This window comes from Amblyomma americanum, chromosome 2, assembly GCF_052857255.1.
Source record: "Amblyomma americanum isolate KBUSLIRL-KWMA chromosome 2, ASM5285725v1, whole genome shotgun sequence".
NCBI classification, from domain to species: Eukaryota; Metazoa; Arthropoda; class Arachnida; order Ixodida; family Ixodidae; genus Amblyomma; species Amblyomma americanum.
The window spans coordinates 203,772,091-203,797,183 of NC_135498.1; the positions used below are offsets into that span (position 1 = coordinate 203,772,091).

Genomic DNA, 25,093 nt, shown 5'->3' on the forward strand with positions numbered 1-25,093 from the left:
CTTCAAGAGGTTCAGGCATTTTACTGCAGATCGTTGTGCGATCACTGGCAGCCAATGAAATTTTTGTACGAAAATATCATTATATTTCTCTATCCATCTGAAGGTACGCTTTAGGTGCAGTGCTTGTTCAAAGCATTATTACGGGATTTAGCGAACTGTGCGTTTCGCTAATTCTATAATAATAAATGGGGTTGGTACTAAGGCCTTCGGTGTTCTTTTTTTTGTCGAGAGATGCACAAAGTGACAGAAAGTGGTTGCTGATTCCGTAGTAATTTTTCAAAATGTACACTCCATTAAATATGCAATTAAAAAAAACGTTCAGGGAATAAGGATGCAGCGCGTAAGTGTCGTAAGTGTACACAGTTCTGAAAATGATTGAGTACTTTAAGGGCTAAGCTAAATGCAACGTGCTGGCACCCTTTTATTTTGTGATTGCGTGGCTACTGTTTCAATTTGTGTTCATTGCCCCTATTAGGAAGTCGCAACTAATGCTGAGACGTACATTGTTTTTTATACCTGGACGAAGCAATGCAGAGGTAGTGAGAATGATTGTTTGGTGCGTGTCGTTTTATCATTTTATTGCTAAGTGGTAATGAGGTCCGGATATTGTGCACCTGATTGTTAATTTTATTTGGAAATAGTGCTTTTTGTGTCGTAGTCTTTCCTTGCATCTAGTCCTTGTGCGATGCGGCTTACTAGGTTGTGTATAATGATCATACTTCGGACAACATTGAATTAAAATCGTAAAAATTTTGCACTTTTAGCGCTTCAGTATACACTAAAAATTATTTCTGAGCAGAAGCACTAATTATTGCATCCCGTACTTTCACAGGTTGTAAATGTGATTCTTTTGAGCAAGGTTTGTTGCTGGGCGAGTTGGATGGGGTACATCTTGAGAACACAGCGCTTGCAGACAAAGGACCAGAACAAGAAGGACACACACCTGCGCTAACTAACAACTTTTATTTCGGAAGGGGGCCGATCCGCGCCTTTTATACAGAATTGGAGGGAATGATGCGCACGCGCACAACACAGCCAGGTGGGAGCATGGAAAGAGCCAACACATAGACCAACTATTCTTATCGCCACTGATAACCAACAACGCAGCCAAAACAAGCAAGAAAAGAAAAAGAAAAAAGAAAAAAGAAAAAAAGAAAAAAGAAAAGAAGAGAAAGAACCAACGGGGGGAGCAAAGGCAGGGAACGTAAGAAACAATTCCAAAAAGTACCAAAAGATCCCGAAGAAGCCAACAACCAACACGGCTAAACGACTGACGATGAAAGGTAACAAGATGAAGGCACTAAAAACTGAACAAACAGGCATAAAAGGTGCAGGAAAAACCTGCGGGAGAGTAAAAGATTCGGCACAGCTAAAAGATGACGGAAACTAAAGGCGTTAAAACAGATACAAGCAAAAACCCAAGAAGCCGACGCGAAAGAATACAAGCAGAAAAGGTGGTCACTAAAATATGACATTGAACAGACAACAGATCTCTAAAAACAAGCAAAGAATCGTAAAAAACGTGTGGGCGATAAAACATAACAGAGACGAATACAGAAGAGTTTAAAAAGGAAAACATCGCAAAAAAAGAGGGCGCAAAAAAATCATCACGGAAAGAAACGAAAAGAATACACTGAATCAAATCAAAGCAGAGAGGAATGAACACTCTTTGTCTAACAATGCAACTGATGGTGTGCTAACGCACTCATCTTTTAGCTTGGTAATAGTGGCTGCTTCAAAGATTTCTCGAGTCAGTTGATTTAAGTTTTTTGCCAAAATATCTGTTTCCTTGAAAGTGGGGGAGACGCGTCGGCAAGGACTGCAATCACGGCAGTGTATGGCCAAATTACCGGACCTTTTATCCTCAGCATTAGCTTTATGCTCCAGTAACCGCTTATTGATACATCGGCCTGTTTGGCCGACGTACTTCCTGCCGCAGGGTAAAGGAATAGAATAGACGACACCCGACGAGCATGCTACGAACGGATCCCGATGCTTAATTGTGCAGTCTGGAACTTTTTCCCCAGAGCCGTTGACCTTCCTGCAGAGTCTAGAAAGCCGGTGAGGAGCAGAGAAAATAACGTCTACTCCTGCCCTTTTTCCAATTCTTTTTAGGTTGTGCGACAGTTGGTGGATGTAGGGGATTACAGCTATTTTTTTATTGCGACTCTGCCCTTCCCTTGAGGTTAGGCTCTTTCCTTGCCTCGTTTTCAACATTTTTTGAGCAACTGAGGATAGGAGTAGGGCCGGGTACCCAGAGCTGAGAAGCCTCTGCGCTTGGTTAAAGAAACTGCTTTCAAGACTGTGCGCGCAGGACTTGAGTAATGCGTTATTGAAGGTGGCCTGGATTATGTTTCTCTTGACCAATTTCGAATGAGCTGACTCATACGGTAAAAGTGGCTTATTGGCCCTTGGTTCGAAGATCCAGAATACGTGATCGGGTAAGAAGTGCAGCTTAAGTTCAAGAAAGCGAAGACAGCTATTTTCTGGAACTTCATGCGATAAAACGAGGGGATGAAAAGACTCCCTAAAAATGCCTAGAACCTGGAAACTTCAGTCATGAAAGCATTGCCTGGGCAGTCGAGAAAAATTAGATAATCATCGACATATCTGAATATCTTTAGTACCGGTGAATTTGCAATCTTTGTGCTTACTTCTCTGTCACGCATGGCCAAGAAGAGGTCGCTCAGGATAGGGGCGATGCACGACCCAATACATATGCCCTGCTTCTGTATAAAAAGAGATCCATTCCACTCAGCATAGGTAGACCTAAGATATACAGACAATAATTCTAAAAAGCCACTAGCAGAAACGCCACATACATTTTGAAAAGCCACAGCTCCGTGTTTGTCGATACACTCGTTTACACAAAGGAGCAGATCGTCGTGCGGAATTGAATAGTAGAGGTCTTTCACGTCAACGGAGAAACCTAGGTAGGCCCTGCTGCCATGTTCTCGCAAGAAGTGAATGGTATCACTTGAGTTTTTTACTAGGAACGGGTCTTCTACTGCGAGAACGCTGAGATAGGCTTGAAGAAAGTTGGCAACCAATTTTTGCCAAGTGTCATTCTCTGAAACGATTACACGAAGCGGGCACTCGGGTTTATGTGTTTTTGCGGTAAAAAATAAGCTGAGGGACATTCTTCTGCTATCTGTTATCGAGCGGGAAAGTTTATCGAGGTTCAACCGTTGGCACAACTTTCCTGCTGTACTCTTAACTTTTGTCAAGGCAACGTTCTGACATTTGTCAAAGCAGGAATTGAGTGCGGACGATGCTTTTTCACAATAGACAACCTTCGGCAGTAAAACAAAACCCCCTTCCTTGTCAGCGGTTAGCAGGGACAAGTTGTTGTTTTTCAAGTAAGCGATAGTCTTCCCAAAAGGTGGCTTTTTGCTGGTACGACTGTGGCGGTTGAGTACGTCAACGCCTTCGGAGACGCAACGATCTATGTCGGCTGCAGGAGCTGACCGCACTCAATTCCTGCTTTAACAAATGTCAGAACGTTGCCTTGACAAAAGTTAAGAGTACAGCAGGAAAGTTGTGCCAACGGTTGAACCTCGATAAACTTTCCCGCTCGATAACAGATAGCAGAAGAATGTCCCTCAGCTTATTTTTTACCGCAAAAACACATAAACCCGAGTGCCCGCTTCGTGTAATCGTTTCAGAGAATGACACTTGGCAAAAATTGGTTGCCAACTTTCTTCAAGCCTATCTCAGCGTTCTCGCAGTAGAAGACCCGTTCCTAGTAAAAAAACTCAAGTGATACCATTCACTTCTTGCGAGAACATGGCAGCAGGGCCTACCTAGGTTTCTCCGTTGACGTGAAAGACCTCTACTATTCAATTCCGCACGACGATCTGCTCCTTTGTGTAAACGAGTGTATCGACAAACACGGAGCTGTGGCTTTTCAAAATGCATGTGGCGTTTCTGCTAGTGGCTTTTTAGAATTATTGTCTGTATATCTTAGGTCTACCTATGCTGAGTGGAATGGATCTCTTTTTATACAGAAGCAGGGCATATGTATTGGGTCGTGCATCGCCCCTATCCTGAGCGACCTCTTCTTGGCCATGCGTGACAGAGAAGTAAGCACAAAGATTGCAAATTCACCGGTACTAAAGATATTCAGATATGTCGATGATTATCTAATTTTTCTCGACTGCCCAGGCAATGCTTTCATGACTGAAGTTTCCAAGGTTCTAGGCATTTTTAGGGAGTCTTTTCATCCCCTCGTTTTATCGCATGAAGTTCCAGAAAATAGCTGTCTTCGCTTTCTTGAACTTAAGCTGCACTTCTTACCCGATCACGTATGCTGGATCTTCGAACCAAGGGCCAATAAGCCACTTTTACCGTATGAGTCAGCTCATTCGAAATTGGTCAAGAGAAACATAATCCAGGCCACCTTCAATAACGCATTACTCAAGTCCTGCGCGCACAGTCTTGAAAGCAGTTTCTTTAACCAAGCGCAGAGGCTTCTCAGCTCTGGGTACCCGGCCCTACTCCTATCCTCAGTTGCTCAAAAAATGTTGAAAACGAGGCAAGGAAAGAGCCTAACCTCAAGGGAAGGGCAGAGTCGCAATAAAAAGGTAGCTGTAATCCCCTACATCCACCAACTGTCGCACAACCTAAAAAGAATTGGAAAAAGGGCAGGAGTAGACGTTATTTTCTCTGCTCCTCACCGGCTTTCTAGACTCTGCAGGAAGGTCAACGGCTCTGGGGAAAAAGTTCCAGACTGCACAATTAAGCATCGGGATCCGTTTGTAGCATGCTCGTCGGGTGTCGTCTATTCGATTCCTTTACCCTGCGGCAGGAAGTACGTCGGCCAAACAGGCCGATGTATCAATAAGCGGTTACTGGAGCATAAAGCTAATGCTGAGGATAAAAGGTCCGGTAATTTGGCCATACACTGCCGTGATTGCAGTCCTTGCCGACGCGTCTCCCCCACTTTCAAGGAAACAGATATTTTGGCAAAAAACTTAAATCAACTGACTCGAGAAATCATTGAAGCAGCCACTATTACCAAGCTAAAAGATGAGTGCGTTAGCACACCATCAGTTGCATTGTTAGACAAAGAGTGTTCATTCCTCTCTGCTTTGATTTGATTCAGTGTATTCTTTTCGTTTCTTTCCGTGATGATTTTTTTGCGCCCTCTTTTTTTGCGATGTTTTCCTTTTTAAACTCTTCTGTATTCGTCTCTGTTATGTTTTATCGCCCACACGTTTTTTACGATTCTTTGCTTGTTTTTAGAGATCTGTTGTCTGTTCAATGTCATATTTTAGTGACCACCTTTTCTGCTTGTATTCTTTCGCGTCGGCTTCTTGGGTTTTTGCTTGTATCTGTTTCAACGCCTTTAGTTTCCGTCATCTTTTAGCTGTGCCGAATCTTTTACTCTCCCGCAGGTTTTTCCTGCACCTTTTATGCCTGTTTGTTCAGTTTTTAGTGCCTTCATCTTGTTACCTTTCATCGTCAGTCGTTTAGCCGTGTTGGTTGTTGGCTTCTTCGGGATCTTTTGGTACTTTTTGGAATTGTTTCTTACGTTCCCTGCCTTTGCTCCCCCCGTTGGTTCTTTCTCTTCTTTTCTTTTTTCTTTTTTCTTTTTTCTTTTTCTTTTCTTGCTTGTTTTGGCTGCGTTGTTGGTTATCAGTGGCGATAAGAATAGTTGGTCTATGTGTTGGCTCTTTCCATGCTCCCACCTTGCTGTGTTGTGCACGTGCGCATCATTCCCTCCAATTCTGTATAAAAGGCGCGGATCGGCCCCCTTCCGAAATAAAAGTTGTTAGTTAGCGCAGGTGTGTGTCCTTCTTGTTCTGGTCCTTTGTCTGCAAGCGCTGTGTTCTCAAGGTGATTCTTTTGTGCGCATTTTCTTCCCCCATGCAGGGAAAAAATTTTTGTAGTTGCAACATAAATCAAATGTCACAGCCAAAAGCAACAGTGGCAAGAAAATGTGTGTGGCTATACCTTCCGAATGTCCACTTAGTGTGCATCAGAATCCCTCAGCTGATGTGACTTATTATTGCTTTTTAGCGTCTAGTTTCATTTCAATTACTACACTGGTGCACTGCTACACTGGTAGCAAATAAAGGAGACAAAGCAGCTCAATGCTTTTCGTGCAGCACTGCAATCATCTGTGACAAGTACATTAGAGTGACACTTACAGGCACAGTACTCGTGGTGCCATTAAGCTTGAAATGTGGTTATTGTAGGAGAAATGTTTACCTGGGGCAGAATGCTTATGTTTTGGAATAGTTTGTGAGGATTAAGCAATTCTAGCCAGAGGGGTCATTTTTCTTCCCAGGTGGTTTCAAGCGCCATTTTGCAACTATGCACCACATTGCTTTATGAGATTACAAGTATATTGTAATACAAAGTATTGTGTGCATCAAAACAATCTTCTGCTTATTTCGAGGCAAAGATACAGGCAGAGGTATCGACTATTGTCAGAAAAAAGGAACATATATACCTATTTCTATTTGCAATTCTTCAAAAGTACACTGCAGTGATTTTTACCAGTGTTTCTAATCTCTTATCTTTTATTTGTAAGAGTCATGTCCCAACAGCTATTGACAGCATCTCCAGCAAGACAGAAACCTTACGACTCAACACACGGAAGACACTGTGCAAATCTATAGACAAACAGCCTGTAACATGAACATTATTAGAAACCTACAGTTCTTCTGACAAGGAGCAGTTAATTCATTGTAGCGATGGCAAACAAAAACACAGAACTGTGTAAATAGAACTGCTTTCCTGTCTGAATTCATTTTTTATTGCGTGTGCTGATAGCGATTGTGATGTGTAGAAGTGATGAGTACACTATGCAATATATTTACCTAAATCTATGCACGAGAACCTATGCCCGAGTTGTTTTTATGTTGATATTGTTAGTGCAGATTAAAGTGGAAGTAAAAAGAGCACTTGCTGTGCATATGCTAGAATAAAAATTTGTTGTCATAAGCGCAATAAAAGGAGTACTTGTAGTAAGAGTTGAAAGGCAAATTTTGAAGTTGAAGTCGTCGTTATGATAATAATTAAATATGCTAGCAGTCTCCGACACCATGCTGCATACTGATGCTTCACTATTGCTTCAGGACAGGTGCCTGCAACATATACATGCACACCAATGCATGGAAGCTATGTAAATGCCACTATGTAATGCAACTATGTAATGTTACTGTGTAGCTATTTGACAGGACCATGTAGATGATTTCTTCAAACTAGCTGCAAACCAAAGTTCAATAGTTAGATGAGTTACACCAAGTTATAAGTCTATCCAATGAGACAATAAGCAGCTTGCGATTGTTTAATGAGTAATTATTCACGCTTTTGAGGCTTTGATACATTTTACCTATTTTCGCCTGGTACTAAGGCAACAGAACAATTTATACATAGTATATAGCATCTTTTGATGGAAATCGCTGTCAGATTTTACTTGTGTACGTTACGTCTTTATACGAGTCCATTAGTCACATTCAAAATAGACTGCCATTATCTTTGCGAAAAATTTCTGGAAAGCAACATCAATGCATGCCAAACTTAAAATTGTTTTCATTAGGCTGGCGAAAATCTGCTGAAAAATTGCTAGTATTTGAAATAACTTCTAGGAACCACTTAATGTGGTGTAAACTATTTGCATCTGGATATTATGAAAATCTTTATTCTATTTCTTTTTTGCCATATAGTATTTACAGTAACTTCTATGATGCTTCTCGGGACTGGCTTCGATTAATTCTCTCATCAAGTTCTGAGTCCTGGCACGCGGCGTAAAGAAACAAACTTCGACCAACTCGCAGGTGTTCATGATTATTGTACAGTTCCGCCAGTTGTCTGAGATAATCAAGTGTTTGTTATTTGCATTCACTAAAGACACATATTACTGTCATTTTGCAATACTACACAACGAAACAACAAGACTATGCCACCATATATCATTCTCTTGCAGTATGGCTATTAACTGTGTGGGACTACGATGATGGCTGTTTGTTGGCTTTATTGAAATGGTAGAAGGCACAGATATAGAATTTTGGACACAACCCTCTCTCAAATGCATAGAATAATGTATTATTGATAGCAGTGCATATCTTCATGTGGCGGCTAGAATGCACTACAACTCCTTCAGAGCGCAGTCTGTATCTTCATGGGGAAATTTACGGCAGTTGCAAATAAAAGTAACGCATCTGTTGATTGTTTCAATCCACCCTTCAGTGAATTAAGAAAGCGGAGCAAGCGAAATCACTTTTACACACCAAGAATGTTTTTTTTTGCAAGCCTCTCAAGAGCCTTGTCAGTGTGCTTTGTCATTGTGCCTTAGAACCGTATTTTTATTAAATTTTTTATAATCACTTCCTACTCTTTCTTGCAGGTCTCCTTCACAGCGATTGTACTGGGTCGCGTCTCTTGAGACACACGCATCTTTTTGAGAGAAATCGGCACAGATCTGACTTGGTCACCACTCTTTTAACTGTTCTTAAAATCTGTCTCCCTGATGCAGTGCTACAATATGCTGAAGTGACGTTTGAAATCTGGGACCTACGAAAATAAGGCCAACGGTTTCATATCTTGGAAGGATTTTTAAGCCAGCTACATGCTAACTGCAATTTAATAAACTACCTAAGCAAATGCAAATATTCACGCAAGAATTTACCAGTAGTAATATGAGATATGAAATGAGCACATTAATGTCATCAGAAACTGGAAAATGTAGTTCGACAAGCTGGCTGTTATATCAGATGTGCATATATATGCTGCAAGCAGCAGGCAACTGTGCTGAAAAAATGAAGCTGTCAAAGAATCAAGCCTGGATTTCAGCTTATACTTTTGCTCGAATCTGGCCTATACGCACGTACATATGATGTCTTCTCAAATAAGGCTGTAGCATAAATACGAGAAAACAAAGCTTCAAATCATCGCGCAAATACAGTGGTTGCGGGAAATGAGCAGGTAGGTAATGGTAAAATCGCAATTCAAACACTAATAAGTGTGATGAAATCTGGCTCGCTTGCACACTACATGCTGTCATTAAATTAGCATCTCTCTCTAGGCGACAGTGCCTCTGTCTGTTAGGTCTTCAAGCTCCTTGTAGCCTGCTTCCAAGAACTGCAGCAAATGTATTGCAGAAAATAGGTGCATAGCTGATGAATACAATAGGCCGAAAAGTAGCTCCTCTCTGGGTTTACCTGTACTGCAGTTCATTGCTTGACTGTTGGTTAACTCATAAATGACTCGAGGTCTACATGTGCTTGACAGACCACAGCCACCGTCGCCTAGACACTGCAGCATTCGCGGTATGTGTGCCCTCTACCACTGCAGACTGCAGGCCTATGAGGTATAGTTAAAGCGTTTAAATAAAAATATATCAACACGTTATCTTGAGACTTGTATAAGTAGTTCAAAAGTTAGCGACTAAGTCGTGTAGCGAGGCTTTTGTAACACCCATAGTAGGGCCACTTTACAGAGGGATGAAAATCATACGCCCCTATTCCTAATGAAATTACGGCACATGAGGCATACAGTGTTAAAGGGCAGGAACATATTATTTTACCATGGCCTACAAGAGACTAGAAATACGTATAGGATTTTAGAAGGTTAGTATGTATACAGCTGGGAATATCGAAAAATTCTTCACAATCAAGAAGAATGTGCTAGTGATTCTATTTAGCTCCTGTAAGTGGTACAAGTTGAACACTGTGTCTATGCACATAGTCATAACGAGGTTGATAAAAAGTTTTGTGAGCACAGAATCTGCAGTTAGCAAAGTAAAAATGCAGCCATTACGCTTTACTAATAGACGACAAATGTGAAGGCAGAGCTGAAGCAGGGAGTATAAGAGTATGGCATAGGTTCGGAATAAAGACAGAGCTTGTCAATAGTTCAGTGACCACGCGAAGTCATCACCGAGTCATGACAATAGGTGATTGGCCGAACGATTCCCCGCGTAGCCGGTAAGCAAACATAGGGCGAACACGCGTGCGAACAGGTAACAAAAAAAACTGTGTCTATGGACTCGATACAAAGAATGCGATAGATTTTACAAGTGAAGAATGGACACGAAACAGCGCAACTAGAACGAAGGACAAGAAAAATAGAAACACGGACACGCGCTGACTTACGACTGACTGTTTTAATCGGAAAAGCACATATATAGATGGTTCTCTCTCGCTCACGCGCTCGGACCATTTAGGGACCGCCGCAGTTCTACGCTTCTTCTCCAGAGGTTCTCCTTTGAATTGTTCGTAACATTTGGTGGAGATGTTGGGTACGCTTCCCGACTACCGTACTCCGCACAGCATCACTACGGACCTAACACCTGTCCACCAACGACACAGGCCCCGTATCCGCGGAGAGTCGCCTGAATTTGGGCCCCTTCCCCCCCCCCCCCCCCACCAGAACGACGCAGCCTCGGCCACAGAGTCTAACTGACATGACCACTGACACCAGGTCCCCAGCGCCGACCCAGCCTAGCACGGTTAGTCCAACTGCCATGACCACTGACATCCGGCCCCTAGCGCCGATCCTCTGCCACCCACTGCGAACACCGCCATCTTTTCACGGTGAAGTGATCGAAGACGCTGGCGATTGGCTGGAGACCTTCGAGCGGGCCTCACGCTACAACGGCTGGAACGACGAGCGCAAGCCCCACAATGTATATTCTGCTGTGGAAGAGTCTGCACGGACGTGGTTTGAAATCCACGAGACTACCCTTGCCACCTGGGAGACGTTTTGCCGGAATCTCCTGGCTACATTCCCCAATGCCGACCACCGGGAGAAGGCTGAAGCTCCGCTGCAATCCCGAAATCAGCGCACGAACAAAAATGTGCGCATATACATCGTGGACATGACCCGTCTATTCAAGCGTACCGACCCCAACATGACGGAGGAGAAGCTTCGCCATCTCATGCGACGGGTTAGGCGGGATCTCTTCGCAGGTCTCGTACGCAGCGCCCCCCACACTGTAGTGGAATTTCTCAGCGATGCGACCACCGTGGAGACGACGCTCCAACAACGGGCCCACCAGTACAACCGGGACATCAACAGCATTGTGCCCGAAACCTTTTCGTCGTGCCTTGGTGGCAGTGCAGACATCTTGCGCAAACTGATTCAGTCAGTTGTCCGGGAGGAACTCCAACAGTGCCGTTTGTCCCAGGTTGCACCTGCGCCGCTGGCAGCGCTGACAGAACTCGTCAGGAACGAAGTGCGGCAGGCTGCGCAGGCACCTCCTGTTCCCGAAGCGCCACCCCACTTCGATGCCACACCCACATACGCCTCCGCTGTACTTCACACGACTGGCTATGGTCCCGCTACTCCGACGCCTGCCACGACCAACATCGGCACATGTCACGCAACCGCACCCGGATACGATAACACCTCAACGTCTCCCGTCAGTAGCACCGCCCCATATTATGCAACTCGACCTCCTACAGCTGAGCCACGTGCTCAGAAGCCGGATTTGTGGCGCACACCGGACCGTATTCCTCTGTGCTACCACTGTCGGGAGCCCGGCCATCTCTACCGAGCCTGTCCGTACCGCCAAGTGGGTCTTCGCGGTTTCCTCCCCGACGCACCTTGTCCTCATAACGGTGAACGACAGCAAGAGATTGCGCAGCATCTCTGGGCGCGCCAGAATCGTGTTTACTCTGTAAGGCACGAGTTCCGTTCGCCTTCGCCTCTCCGCTATCGTGATTCCAGCCCCGGCCGCCAGAGTAGCTCTGCTGGCCGTCGCTCGTCCACTCCGAGTCGGGAAACCTGAAACCAGCGACTTCTGCAGGCAAGGAAGGCCGCTGACGTCGAGACATGTCAAGATCCCGCATCGCGAAACCATCGAGCCGACGATACCTGGACAGAGAGTGGCAGCGACAGTACCCGATACGCTGCATCCGATTTGCGGGTGACAATTGATGGCACTGAGATTACCGCGCTGCTCAATACCGGTGCTAATTATTCTGTTATGAGCCATGCCTTTGGGGGAGACCTTAGAAAGGTTCTTACACCGTCGACGGGGACCCACATGCGCACCGCTGGTGGCCACCTAATTTCCCCGGTTGGCAAGTGAACGGCTAGAGTTGAAATTCGCGGTTTATTTATTTATTTCGAATACTTTCCAGGCCTGAAGGCATTGCAGAAAGGAGTGGTATTGGTATTTAACATAAACAGTGCGTAATATACAATATTATTTTACAAAGCGGCAGAAAACACATTGGTCTTGAAGTTGTTAATGTCAGAAATGGCAGCGATGGAGGAAGGTAGGTCGTTCCAGTTTGCGCTGGTTTTGGGAATAAATGAATTATGACATGCTTTTGTTCTGAAAAATGGGACAGCAACTTTAAACATGTGGTCAGAACGGGAGGATATGTATGATGGGCGAGCAAAAAGATGATCCTCTAACACAGGGTTATGATGATACATTCTATGAAAAAGGCAAAGTCGAAAGCATTTACGGCGCGAAGAAGGGTCTGGCAGGGCAAGGGTGCTCTTCATGGAAGTAATTGGGGCGTGACGGGAACAGTTAGATAAGATAAAACGTGCTGCGCGATTTTGAATGGATTCAAGTGTGTTTATTAGTGTGATTTGAATGGGATCCCATACTGCGCATGCATATTCTAGTTTTGGTCGCACTAATGTTTTGTACAATGTTAGTTTTATCGGCAGAGACGCAGCAAAGAAATTTCGACGTAGGTACCCAAGAACCCGGTTAGCGTTATTAGAGATGTGTTCGACGTGCATATGCCATGATAGGTTATGTGAAATATGAACATCTAGGTATCTGTATGAGTTGACGGATTTAAGGGAAGTGTCGCGAAGAAAGTAAGTCCGCGTGTTGTCAGGGATTTTGGTGCGACGCGATACATGCATTGATTTACATTTGTTAGCATTTAGTCGCATTTACCATTTATCGCACCAGCTATATATGCTGTTAAGAGCTTCTTGAAGCTTAACAGAATCAGTGTGATCAGTAATTTTGCGATAAACGAAGCAGTCATCGGCGAAAAGCCTGATAGATGAATGGGAAATGCATTTAGGAAGGTCGTTAATGTAGATAACGAAGAGAAGAGGTCCCAGTACCGATCGCTGTGGTACGCCCGATGTTACGGAAATGTGAGAAGATGAACAGTCGTTAGCAGAAACGTACTGAGTTCGATTTGACAGAAAGCTTTTAATCCAGTTTAGAACATTTGGATCAATGTTAAGCATGCTAAGTTTAAGAATTAGGAGATCCTGGGAAACAGTATCGAAAGCTTTCGCAAAGTCCAAAAACACGCAATCTACATCGAATCTCATGTCATCATAGGTAAACAGGTGATTAGTAAAACATATAAGTTGTGTTTCGCATGAGAACGTCTTTCTAAAACCGTCTTGTTCAGCCGCAAAGAAGGAATTAGACTCAAGGAAATTGACGAGATGAGAATATATAACATGCTCCAAAAGTTTACATGGAATACTTGTGAGTGATATAGGGCGATAGTTTTCGGGGGAATGAGTGTTACCTGATTTAGGAACCGGAACAACCTTGCCAACCCTCCAATCGCTTGGGAGTACTAAGGAACCTAGAGACTGAAAAAAGCATCGAAAGCATAATTGCAGAATACAGTTGAGTAATTTTGACCATTTTACAATTGATTGAATCTTCACCTGATGGAGAAGATATTTTCACGCTTTCAATCAACTTTGCAATGCCGGCCCAATCTATAGAAATAGAATTCATTGGCAAGTAAGAGTAATTAGGTACAGAGGGAAGAGCAGTGGGAGCACTTTTGAGGAAAACAGAACAGAACGACGCACTCGGCCTGCGTACAGCTGCGCCTAATCAGTTTCAGATGACTGTCCAAGGTCAACTGCTTACTGAGGGTGCTCTAGCAGAGCATTTCAACACCCACTACATAACTGCCATGACTAACAATGCTGCTCCTTCTGTAACGTCTTGCGTCCTTGACGACAACCTCTTGAACACTGTTTTTATGGTGCCAACTAATACAGCTGAGGTTTACAACATATTTACGTCACTAAAGAACAGTAAAAGCCTTGACATAGATAATATCCAGGTCCGACCGGTCAAATACGTCCTCGACGTCATCTGTCCAGCCCTCGTACACATTTATAACCTTGCTTTGGAGACTGGTTTTTTTCCACTAAACATGAAACGCGCAAAAGTTTCAGTTATATATAAAGGCGGCGACAAAAATGATGCTGCCAACTACCGATCAGTGTCAGTTCTCCCAGTGTTTTCAAAAGGTCTTGAAAAAGTTATTCTGTCTCGTCTCGACCCCTTTTTTACCAAGCATAAACTTCTTTCTGAATGTCAGCATGGGTTCAGAAAAGGGTGCTCTACCGAGTCCGCCCTTTTGATTCAAAAGGAATTGATACTCAAAAACATGGATGCGAATAAACTGACGCTTGGGGTGTTTGTATATTATAGCAAAGCTTTCGACTGCCTCAACCATACTGTTCTCCTTAATAAACTGTATCACTATGGCATTCGGGGCGTACCCCACTCACTATTAAAGTCGTACCTTGCAACACGCATGCAATCTGTAGTTATCGATGGCAGTCTGTCGTCCTTTAAAGAAATACCATGCGGCGTCCCTCAAGGCAGCGTTTTGGGACCGTTTTTGTTCAATATCTATGTTAACGATGTGGTTCGTATTGATAAGCATGCCAAGTTTGTTTTGTACGCTGATGATACCAGCTTGTTTTTCACATCAGATAATAGTTCTCACCCACTGCATACCGCTAATGAAACTCTCTGCAAATTGCTTGATTGGTCGAGCAAAAACTGTTTAAGAATAAATCCTAAAAAATCAAAAGCCATTCTGTTTGCTTCAAAAAACAAACCAGTAAGTTTGATTGGCGAGCTCCGCTTGGGCAGCTCTACAATCGATATAGTCAAAGAGCACAAGGTTTTAGGAGTGGTACTATCGCACCGTATGACTTGGGATGCGCATATACAGCAACTGGTGAAAAAACTCTCTTCCGCTGTTGGCCTAATACGTCGATCTCGAGATATTTTTCCAACTAACATTAAACTTCAAGTTTTTCACTCCGTCTTTCGGTCCCACATTAACTACTGCACGTTAATTTGGGCCACGACTACTAAAAAAAACATAACTATACTACATAGGCTCGAAAAGAAAGCTGTTCGTTGCATCGCTAATGTTTCATACTTTCACAACACTCATGACCTCTTTACTCAGTTCAAGTTGGTCAGTATACAACAGATTTACGATTACCGTCTACTATACCTGCTGTACTTCTCTAGTGTATCTTACCAGCAGTTCCTGAAGGAGCTGTGTACTCTTACTTTGCAAACTCGCACATATCGAACCAGGTCGTCTGAGGAATGGTTTGTACCGCGGCCACGCACTAATTATCTTCTGCAAACATTAACGTACAACGTACCATTTCTATTAAACAAGATTAAAACGCAATTTTCTGGTTCCATTGCCCTAACGCGCACCACATTGCGCAGCATGTTTGTTTCTGGGCAATTTTCTAAGACTGTTTTATGATTTTGAGTGGTAATTGTGAAATTGGGCATACAGAGTGAGTGTGTGTGTGTGTTTGCCTTCTCATCGGGATCTCACATGTCAAACTCTTTATGGTACTAATTTTTATTCGTTTGTTGCGTAGTTTGATTGTAGTGCACATTGTTCTTTTGTGGCGTAGTTAAGTTGCTGAATGAAGTCCGTGTATTCCATTACAATATTCACTTGCATTTTAACTATTGTACTCAGTAAGTAGGACAATGTATGTAGTCTGTTGCACATTTCATTTGTATTTGAATTATTGAAGTGCATATGAAGTCGCTGCGGCCAAAATGGTTCCCTGACCTAGTCAAGCTGTCCTCACAGCTTTTTGTCACGGAAGCCATCAACATTGTATCAATGTTGAAAATAAATTTTTTGATTTTGATTTGATTTGATTTGATTTGAAATACATCATTTAAAACGGAGCAGCACTGGTTCGTAGGAATGGGGATATTGTCAGAACGGGCTAGTTTGATTACTTGGCTTTCTATGCCACCAACAATATTCCAGAATTTGCGTGGATTAGATTGTAGAAGTGATGGAAGGGTGTTATCGAAACATTTTTTTTGCATTTTTGACTGCGATAGCGTATTCCGCGTGAATGTGATGATATGCAGCACAGCGTTCAGGAAGGTTAGTCGCTTTGGCACGACAAAAAATACGTTTATTTTTGTTGCGTAGGCGGCGCAGGGTTCCAGTAAACAACGGTGAAGCAGAATTAGAAAAGATCGCTCTTTTAGGCACATGGCGATCTATTATTGCAAGCAGTTTGTGCTTGTAGAATAACCAGTTCTCTTCAACGGTACGTTTGGAAAAGTTTAGTGTGTACTCAGTAAGGAACGATTCTAGTTCTGCTGTGATGGATGTGGTATCGGCGGCATTGTACTAACATATAGCTTTAACGACTTTCGTAGAACGAACTTTCTTAATTGTCAAGTGGAGAAGAGAGTGGTCACTGATTCCTTTCATGTACATTGGAGTAGAGACCAAATCAGGGGCTGTGGTAAAAAAAAAGGTCTAAAGTATTTGAGGAGCTACAGTAGTGCGTGTAGGTTCATGAATCAGCTGTGTTAGATTGAAGTCGGCGCAGATGTCTAAAAATGGATGCATTCGGAGGATGGCTGTTTAAGAGAGGGAACACCGGATTTCCACATTATATTTGGAAAATTGAAATCACCTAGCAAGAATAAATGTGATTTTGGGCATCGGACAAATAATTTGTTAAGAACATCATAAAGATCAGTGCAGAAAGTAGCTGGTGAGGATGGGGACCTATAACAAGCACAAAAGATAAGGTCGCCTGTTGGAAAAGATACATGAGTGCAAACTATTTCTAGCGGTGAATCAATGGGGATTGCGAAGGAATTGATAAGACAGTTCACGGCAATAAGTACACCTCCGCCAGCACAGAAATCGCGATCGAATCTGTAAATGTGATATGTTTTTTCAAAGTCTAATGTTTCACTATTTTTTATTTTTGGTGAGAGCCACGTTTCAGTAAGGACAACTATATCAGCTGAGCATGCGTTGATATGGGAAGACAGTGATATGCGTTTGTTAATGATACTTCGAACATTCGTGAAAAGAAGCGATATGCAGTTTGTCTTCGAGCATGAGATAGTTATGCTGAACCTGAATGTGGAGGGAGTGAAACCGGTGATGCGTTGACTGTTTTGGGTTCAATCGAGCTCCTAGCTGGTCCGATCTCGTATACTTCGTCTGTGGTTGCGCACGTTGTGGTGGCGCACGGTTTTACGTACGTTGGTAAATTTGTCGTGCTCTTCGAGTGTTCCAGAAACTTGATTCTGGGGATCGACTTCCAGCAGGCGAACGGCGCTGTGATTGACTTTAAGGACGCACGTGCCACGTTCTCGACCGAACAGGCCGTGGCCCGCTTTGACTCCCGAGATCCTTGCAGCAACGCTCGGCGCATTGTCCAGAATGACGTCACAGTGCCGCCGTGGTGCAGTGTCCTGGTGCTCCTGCGGAACGACCTATTAAAGACTACGAGGGCCTGGCGTACGGCCATACTCCACTGCTGCTTGAGCGGGGCCTTGTCGTTGCCCGAGGTCTCGTCCGACTACGTGACAACCGTACCCACGTCCTCCTGACCAACTTTTCTAATGAATAACAGCACTTACTCAAAGGCACGGCTATTGCCTTCCTCCACGACGTTACTGAGGTCCTAGGTTTGCGCACCATGGGAGGACCCACTCTAGACAATTCTGGCCCACACCACGTTCGTCAGTCAGTCAAAATAAATCCGGCCCTGCCATCGGTTCAGAAGGATCTTCTGTCGGACCTCTTGGCAGAGGTTGCGGACTGTTTCGCTACTTCCTTGAAGGTCGGCCGCACTCCGCTCGTCGTGCACCGTATCATCACTGATGAGACTACGCGACCCGTCTGGCAGCGCCACTACCGTTTTTCCCAGATGGAGCGAGAAGCCATTCAGAATCAGGTTGCCGAAATGCTTGCGGACAATGTCATTCAGCCGTCCGCCAGCCCATGGGCATCGCCTGTCGTTCTTGGAAAAAAAAGACAACACTGCGTTTATGTGTTGACTATAGAAAACTTAATAACTTGACCAAAAAAGACGTTTACCCACTGCCCAGGATAGACGACGCGCTCGGCCGATTGCGGGCCGCCCGACACTTCTCGTCATTAGATCTTTAAAGCGGGTACTGGAAAATCGAAGTGGACGACAGAGACCGGGAGAAGACGGCCTTCGTGACGCCCGACTGCCTCTCTGAGTTTAGGGTGCTCCCATTTGGTCTGTGCTCAGCACCGGCCACGTTCCAACGCATTATGGACACCGTTCTCTTCGGCTTGAAGTGGCAGTCCTGCCTGGTGTACCTAGATGATGTTATATTTTCGACCATGTTTGACCAACACTTGTAGCGGTTGCGCATTGTTGTACAAGCACTCAAATCCGCACAACTCACCATCAAAGCCAAGAAATGCAATTTTGGCTTTCAGGAACTTGGCTTTATTGGTCACGTTGTCAGCGCACAAGGTGTTCGCCCGGACCCTGGAAAGACCGCGGCCGTCTCAGGTTTTCCACGCCCAACTGACAAGGCCGTTCGCCGGTTTTTGGGTCCGTGCTCGTATTATCGGCGCTTTGCTCAAAATTTCTCGTGCATCGCCGAACCGTTGAACTCACTGACTCGGACGAGATGCCCTTCGCGTGGGGAAGCGACCAAGAGGCTGCTTTTGTCGAGCTTAGAAGCAGTCTACAACGTACTCCGATACTCGGCCATTTCGATGGACACGCTTTCACAGACATCCACACTGATGTCAACAATGTTGGCCTTGGTGCGGTAATAATACAGTGGCAAGACGGCGCCAAACGGGTCATCAGTTATGCCAAGCGAACACTTACGTGCTCCGAGACCAATTATTTTTCCGAGAATTCGAGAATCCCACATGGCATCCATGTGGGCACAATGTGTCAGCGCTTGCTTTTCATTCCCACTGCGGCCCATGCGACCTGTGGCCGGATTACGCAACTGTTAGTTAGCAAAGTTGTCAAAAACTTGTCAAAAAGGTGTCAGTTTGCCTCGCTCCTATTGGTCAAACGTCTCCGGCGGCCATTTTGCTTTTTTGCGTCATGGGTGGCTGCAGGTTACATCACGGATGTGGCAGAAGTGGTGACGTTGCACACCTATATATGTAGGCACTAATTGATAGTTTCTTGTGACAGTCTCGAGGCGGTGATCTTTACCGCTGCGTTTTAGGCAGAAAATGGCGGCGGTGTACATGGCGATACCACTGAATCGGCTGCACTAGCGCGAGAAACAGCGAAGGAGGGCGCATGAAGACGCGCTTGACTACGTTTGACTTGCCGGACGAGCTGTTTCGACGCCTTTTTTGACTGGAGAAGCAGACGGTGGAGTGGCTATGCGACGAAGTCGCCGATGAACTGGGAGGTGCGAGTGTGAGCGCGTTGTCGGTGAGGCGGCAGGAGCTATGTGCGCTGCGGTTCTTTGCAACCGGTGGCTTTCAAGCTGCCGTTGGTAATGAGGCGTACCTCTGCATCGCACCACCGACGGTGAGCAAATGCGTACAGCAGGTGTTGGAGGCAATGTGTAAAGTTAGTGCGCAGAAGGGGTGGGTTCCATCTTCACCTCTGTGACACACAGATACATATAAAGACGCGCTTATGCTGGAAATCACTTTATTTTTCTCAGCAAATGGCACTTCGCGGTCGTCTTCTGTTTCTCAAGGGAAAGAAGCAGACAACCACACATCACATATACTGCAACACCTCACATTTTGGCATTTTTGTCATCAATCGAAAGAGCCGAACAACACAAGACTTCAAGAAGTTGTCTTCGTCGATTTCGTACCAAGCACTTCTTGCAAGCTCGCTCGGGAGGCACGTAGCCTTCACTGCATTCGTTCAAATTTTTCTGCGCACTTAGGTCAACCGCACAGTAGCTTGGTTTCAGACGCCGTGTAGCAAACGATAACACGACGTGGATTCGGCTGCTTTCGCGCACAGCGGCTTGACGTTTTATCGCCGTCAGCGCATCCCCGAGGCAGCAAAATTTACCCACCAGCAAATTTAAAAGTAAATCTTCGAACGCTTTTTCTTTTGCTTAATATTTTCCAAATTCAAACGCAATGTTTGGGCGAAATAAAATATTAGTGACTTTTATTGCTGCGTATTTCTTAAGTCTTTTTACAAACATTAAGCAGAAGGCCCCTCACCGTGCAAATAAATGCTCTCGGGGCGCCGCCCTGCTGTAACTGGCTGATTCCTCGCTGCGTCAAGCGATGACATCTCATCGTTTCGTCATTTTGACGTCACTTCAAAAACTTTTGACAGAATTTCTGACAGTTGCGTAATACGGCCCCTGCGCTGGTCTTTTGATGGCTGCCTCATTATGGCTAATCCTGGTTCTTACTGCATAAGCCCACATTTGCGCTGCATATGCCCATAGTATACACAAGAGACTTACGCATAGAGGTGTGTATAAATTTGTATACAGAAGAGATTGCTTTCCATCCCCCACAAGACTTATGCGGATGTCAATACTTTTGCACAGGCAGCCCTATCTGGGTAAGCCCAGATTTTTTTGTGCATAAAGCCCACAATGTATTGCATCGGCCCTCAATAATTCTGTAAGGGACTCATATGGGCATCATGTGGACATGCCCACTTTCCAGCCACACTAGAGCACATGCGGGTCCCAGAACAAGCAAGGAATCCACGTTGGCTGGATTCAAGAATCAGAGCTTAGCCCTTTCAGAGAGAGTCGACATGGGTCCAATGTGGAATCAGACGGTGCAAGCCCGATGTGGGCTTGCCCACCTATTTCGTACAGAATAATGAAGGTCTCAGAGGGGTTCCCCCAGCCCGAAATGTCCATATAGAACAGAAGCCCACTGGGGCCCCATATCGCGTGCTACTTAGGTGCATACCAGGTGCTTCAACATTATTGGTAGGACAAAATGCTGCCCTTTCCCGTGAGACCTAAGGAAGGAACCGGACGAATGGTTCAATAAGTAATACAAGAGAGTTCAATGGGCGACTGGCACAGTTATAGAGTTAAAAAAATATTGTGGCTCTTTATATTATGGCTTTTGTGAAAAGTGGTGTGGAGTGTTAAACAATTATTTGCTGAATTTTACATTGAATGCCTGTTTGTGTGAGTTATTTGTTACTAATTTTAAAGCCTTACACTTCATGCAGATTGTCGCCTGGTTATAGGTTATTGTATTGCAGCTGATGCTCATATTGCCGCTATGTAGGTCACTAGAATTGAGCTGCGTCTTTTCGTATAAATTCAGTGTTTCCAGTGTAAAAGCAATGTCAGCTTTCTTTAACCTGCTGCTGTAAACCTTCATATTGCCACACTGCTATCCATTTACTGTCGCCGCCATGCGATGGAAGGAAGGAAGGAAGGCCTCAGACCATGCGATGGGATAGCGCCCGCTTGTCTTCCTCCTCTTCCCCTGCTCGATCGAGGGTTGGCTGAATTTGCCTGCTGTGCTAGTCCTGGTGTGCCCTTCTGCCCCGTTTCCGTAACATTTTCGTGGGAGTACGAAGAGCACCCGGGATCCTCCGATGCCCAGCGGCACCCCGTGGACACGACACCTGTTCACAAAGCAAGCCTTCGCTTGTGAGGCTTGGATCCCGAGTTCCGACTCCTGACATCACCCCGCGCAATGACGACCACTGCGGCAAGCCAGACAATAATGCCGTCAGTTCCCCACCGCTACTTCTTCATGCGGCTAGCGCTCGCGCTCGCGCGTCGTTTTTTGGCGACAAGTTTGAAGACGTGGACGACAGGTTGGCCATCTAAGACCGGGTCGCTGCGTTTAAACTATGAGACGAGAAGCACAAGCTGCGCAACGTCTATTTTGCCTTCCAAGACGCCGCCAACACATGGTCTGAAAACCATGAAACCGGCATCACCATCTGGAGAGTGTGTTGTGCGATGTCAGTGCACGTTAGATATTCCCAGGTAGTCGAAATTATCCCGGACACCTCCACTACTGCACTTCTCTTCCATGTTTTCACTCCCTCTATCCTTTCTCTTACGGCGCGGTTCGGCCGTCCACCCAGATATGGGAGGCAGTTGCCGCGTTTTTTCCTTCACTCAAAAACACATTTTCATTTCAATCCCTGGCGAGATTTCCGGCGACAGTTGCTCGATACCTTCAGTAGCAACAAAAGGAAGGAATAATGGCTGCATTTGGGCGAGTTGGTTTTCCAAAGCGCTCGTGTTGTCTGCCTTAGTCTGTGTCCTTGTGTTTTTTGCGCTTTTACGTTCAGAAAGGAAGGAGCAGGTTTAATGTTCCCGGCAGTCCCGAGCGCAACGGTGAAATGAGAGCGTGTTCATTTTCGTAGAAGACATGGCGTGGCTCTTGAACTGCGCAGATCCTGCCATATCTGAAGCCTAGGACGTACGTCACCTTATACGAGGGGTCAAAGAGCAGATTTCTGCCCAAAAATAAAGACTATGGTCGTTTTGCGCGGTTGCAATATGCACTCCATTGTTAACCACCAACTAGCCCGCCTTTGCCTTAGCCCGCCAAGGACGGCTTGCAGGCGGCGTTGCTGATCAGTGTTCAAATCAGGATTGAAGTCAGCTTCCACTGGCCGGCATGGTCTCAGGGTGTGTATGAACGTTGACAACGCGCTGTGGGCGGCGGGCTCGCTAACTTCATCGAAATAGGCGATGGGTATATTTTCGGCAAGATATGGTATTAGGGGCTAAAATTCAGGATTAGTAGCTGAGTTCGCTAGTTTCGCATGGCAACGACGTCCCTGGTGATGCAGATTAGATGGCTCAGCAATAACGACAGGTTTGCTTCTGCGATGCCGTTGGACACGCGGGGGCTGTCACACTCCACTGCAACAAGCTGCGACGCGGTGGTAGAGAGATGTGCTCGTCGGACACAAAAAACTGGCCTGCAAAGCTCACTGCAAAGCTCACCAAAACAATCACTTTACGGTTTGGTTTATGGGGTTTAACATCCCAAAGTGACTCAGGCTATGGGGGGCGCTATAGTGAAGTGCTCCGGAAATTTCGACCACCTGGTGTTCTTTAACGTGCACTGACATCTCACAGCACACGGGCCTCTAGAATTCTGCCTCCACCAAAATTCGACCGCCGAGGCCGGGATTGAACCCGCGTCTTTCTGGTAAGCAGTCAAGCGCCATAAGCAGTGAGCCATTGCGGCGGACTAATCACACTTTACGATAATGGCGATCAAACTAGCATTAACCAAGAACTCAACGCTTTCTGCAGTTGGTTTCTAATCCAAGCTGAACAAGGCCATCCCGAGACTAACTGCGAACTCTTCAAAAACAAAGTGCACAGCCTCATTGAAGAGATACATTCCTACAATTGCCGTAACCAAGCGGCTTACATCGCCGTGGTTCAAAATAAACTAAAGCGCCTCTTTTTCAATTCAGTTCTTTATTACTTCCACAAATATTATTATCTGAAAAGGGTCAATGGCTAAAAGCTGAGTCGACAGCTTGACTATGCCTGTGAGCCTTAGATTAGGCAGACAAATATGCAATTAAATACGATTGAAACTAAACTGAAGCGTCTTGCAGCGACTGCTGCTCGGCTTGAGAATTGTGACAAGGTAGCTGAAGTGTTATCGTCTGAAATGGCCACAATAAACATGAAGCTTCGAGGCGTCGAAAACGATGTAGCGCAATAATATTGTCATATATGGAGTGGAGGAAAAAGACGATGAAACGTCCACATGCCTGCGGGAACACTTCACTGATGACGTGTTTTCTGCAACGATGGGAGCAGAGATATCGAGTCTTCAAAGAATTCACAGTTTTGGAAAGATCAAACCTGACGCAATCAGATCGGTCATATTGCGATACTATACCGATAACGCTGATGTCATTATCTGTACAGAATACTGGCTTGACAACACTGCAGCCGATAGTGAAGTGTTTCCTACTTCATTTCAAATATATCGGAAAGGTAATATACCGATCACGCTGATGTCATTATCTGTACAGAATCCTGGCTTGACGACACTGTAGCCGATAGCCGAGAGTTTCCTTGTTCCTTTCATATATATCGGAAAGGTAGAACAATTCGCGGTGGGGGCGTATTTATTCTTGTCTCGGTTGCTATTGTCAGTTGTGAACCACGGCGGCGACCGAGCCTCTCGTCTGTTCAGGGCAGCAGGCGCTCGGTCTGAGCGATGGCAGTGCGGCTACCTCTTCTTCTTCTTTTCCTCAGTAAATAGAGTATGATGCCCTTCTTCAAAATGCTTACATTGAAGGAAACTGATCTGTCACTGAGAGCGGGCTACCCACGAGAGGTGCGTGAAAGACGGAAGAACTTTTGGAGTATGCCAAATGCATACAAGATAAGAATGAACAAACTGTGAAGCACATTGACGGTAAATTATTCATTGGAAAAAAAATGCGATCACTGCGGCACCCGGATTGCAGGAATGCGTAAGAACTGACGAGCATTATAAACTGGGTTACTGCGGCCACAACGCAAGGTACTAGCCACTGCCCCACGACGCAAGGCAATAACCACGGCTGTCCCGGAACAGACGGCACAGGGTCACGTAACCATCTGACTGAAAATTCTCGTGAATTCACCCAATTTTCCAATTGTCTAAATTAACTTCTTTAGTTAATCAAGTTCCATCATTGAACATTTATAGTTTCCATTTTTGGCGCGACGCATCGCTGCGTTCACACTTCCGGTTTTTCAAATTTGGCGCCATGCTTTAGCTCCGCCCAATTCCGGTGTTTTCAAATCTGGAGCCACTTTTGCTCCGGCCCCTCCAACTTTTTTAACATTTTTGGCTTTAAATAACTTATGTCCTACATGCACTTCATGAGTTCCCCTGCGATATTTTTTGATGCTCTATCTAATGCAACGATTACATTTCTTATGACTCAATTCGTTAGAACGTTATCGTGATAACAAGCTCGTGATGACAGGAAACCGCAAACATAGCCATACAATCATTACGCATTAAAACCGTACGCGTGGAGCACCCAGATGCAGGAGGTTGTCTAGGTAAAACGGCGATGACAGGTTTGTAAAACAGCAAAGCTAGCATCTTGTTGTACT

At 45.0% G+C, this 25,093-nt stretch overlaps 1 protein-coding gene across 1 annotated transcript in view; it reads right to left on the reverse strand.

The window, feature by feature from the left end:
• Positions 1 to 25,093, reverse strand: part of LOC144119413 (uncharacterized) — a 599,791-nt gene that overhangs the window by 128,331 nt on the left and 446,367 nt on the right. The gene's annotated exons all lie outside the window — the stretch shown is intronic.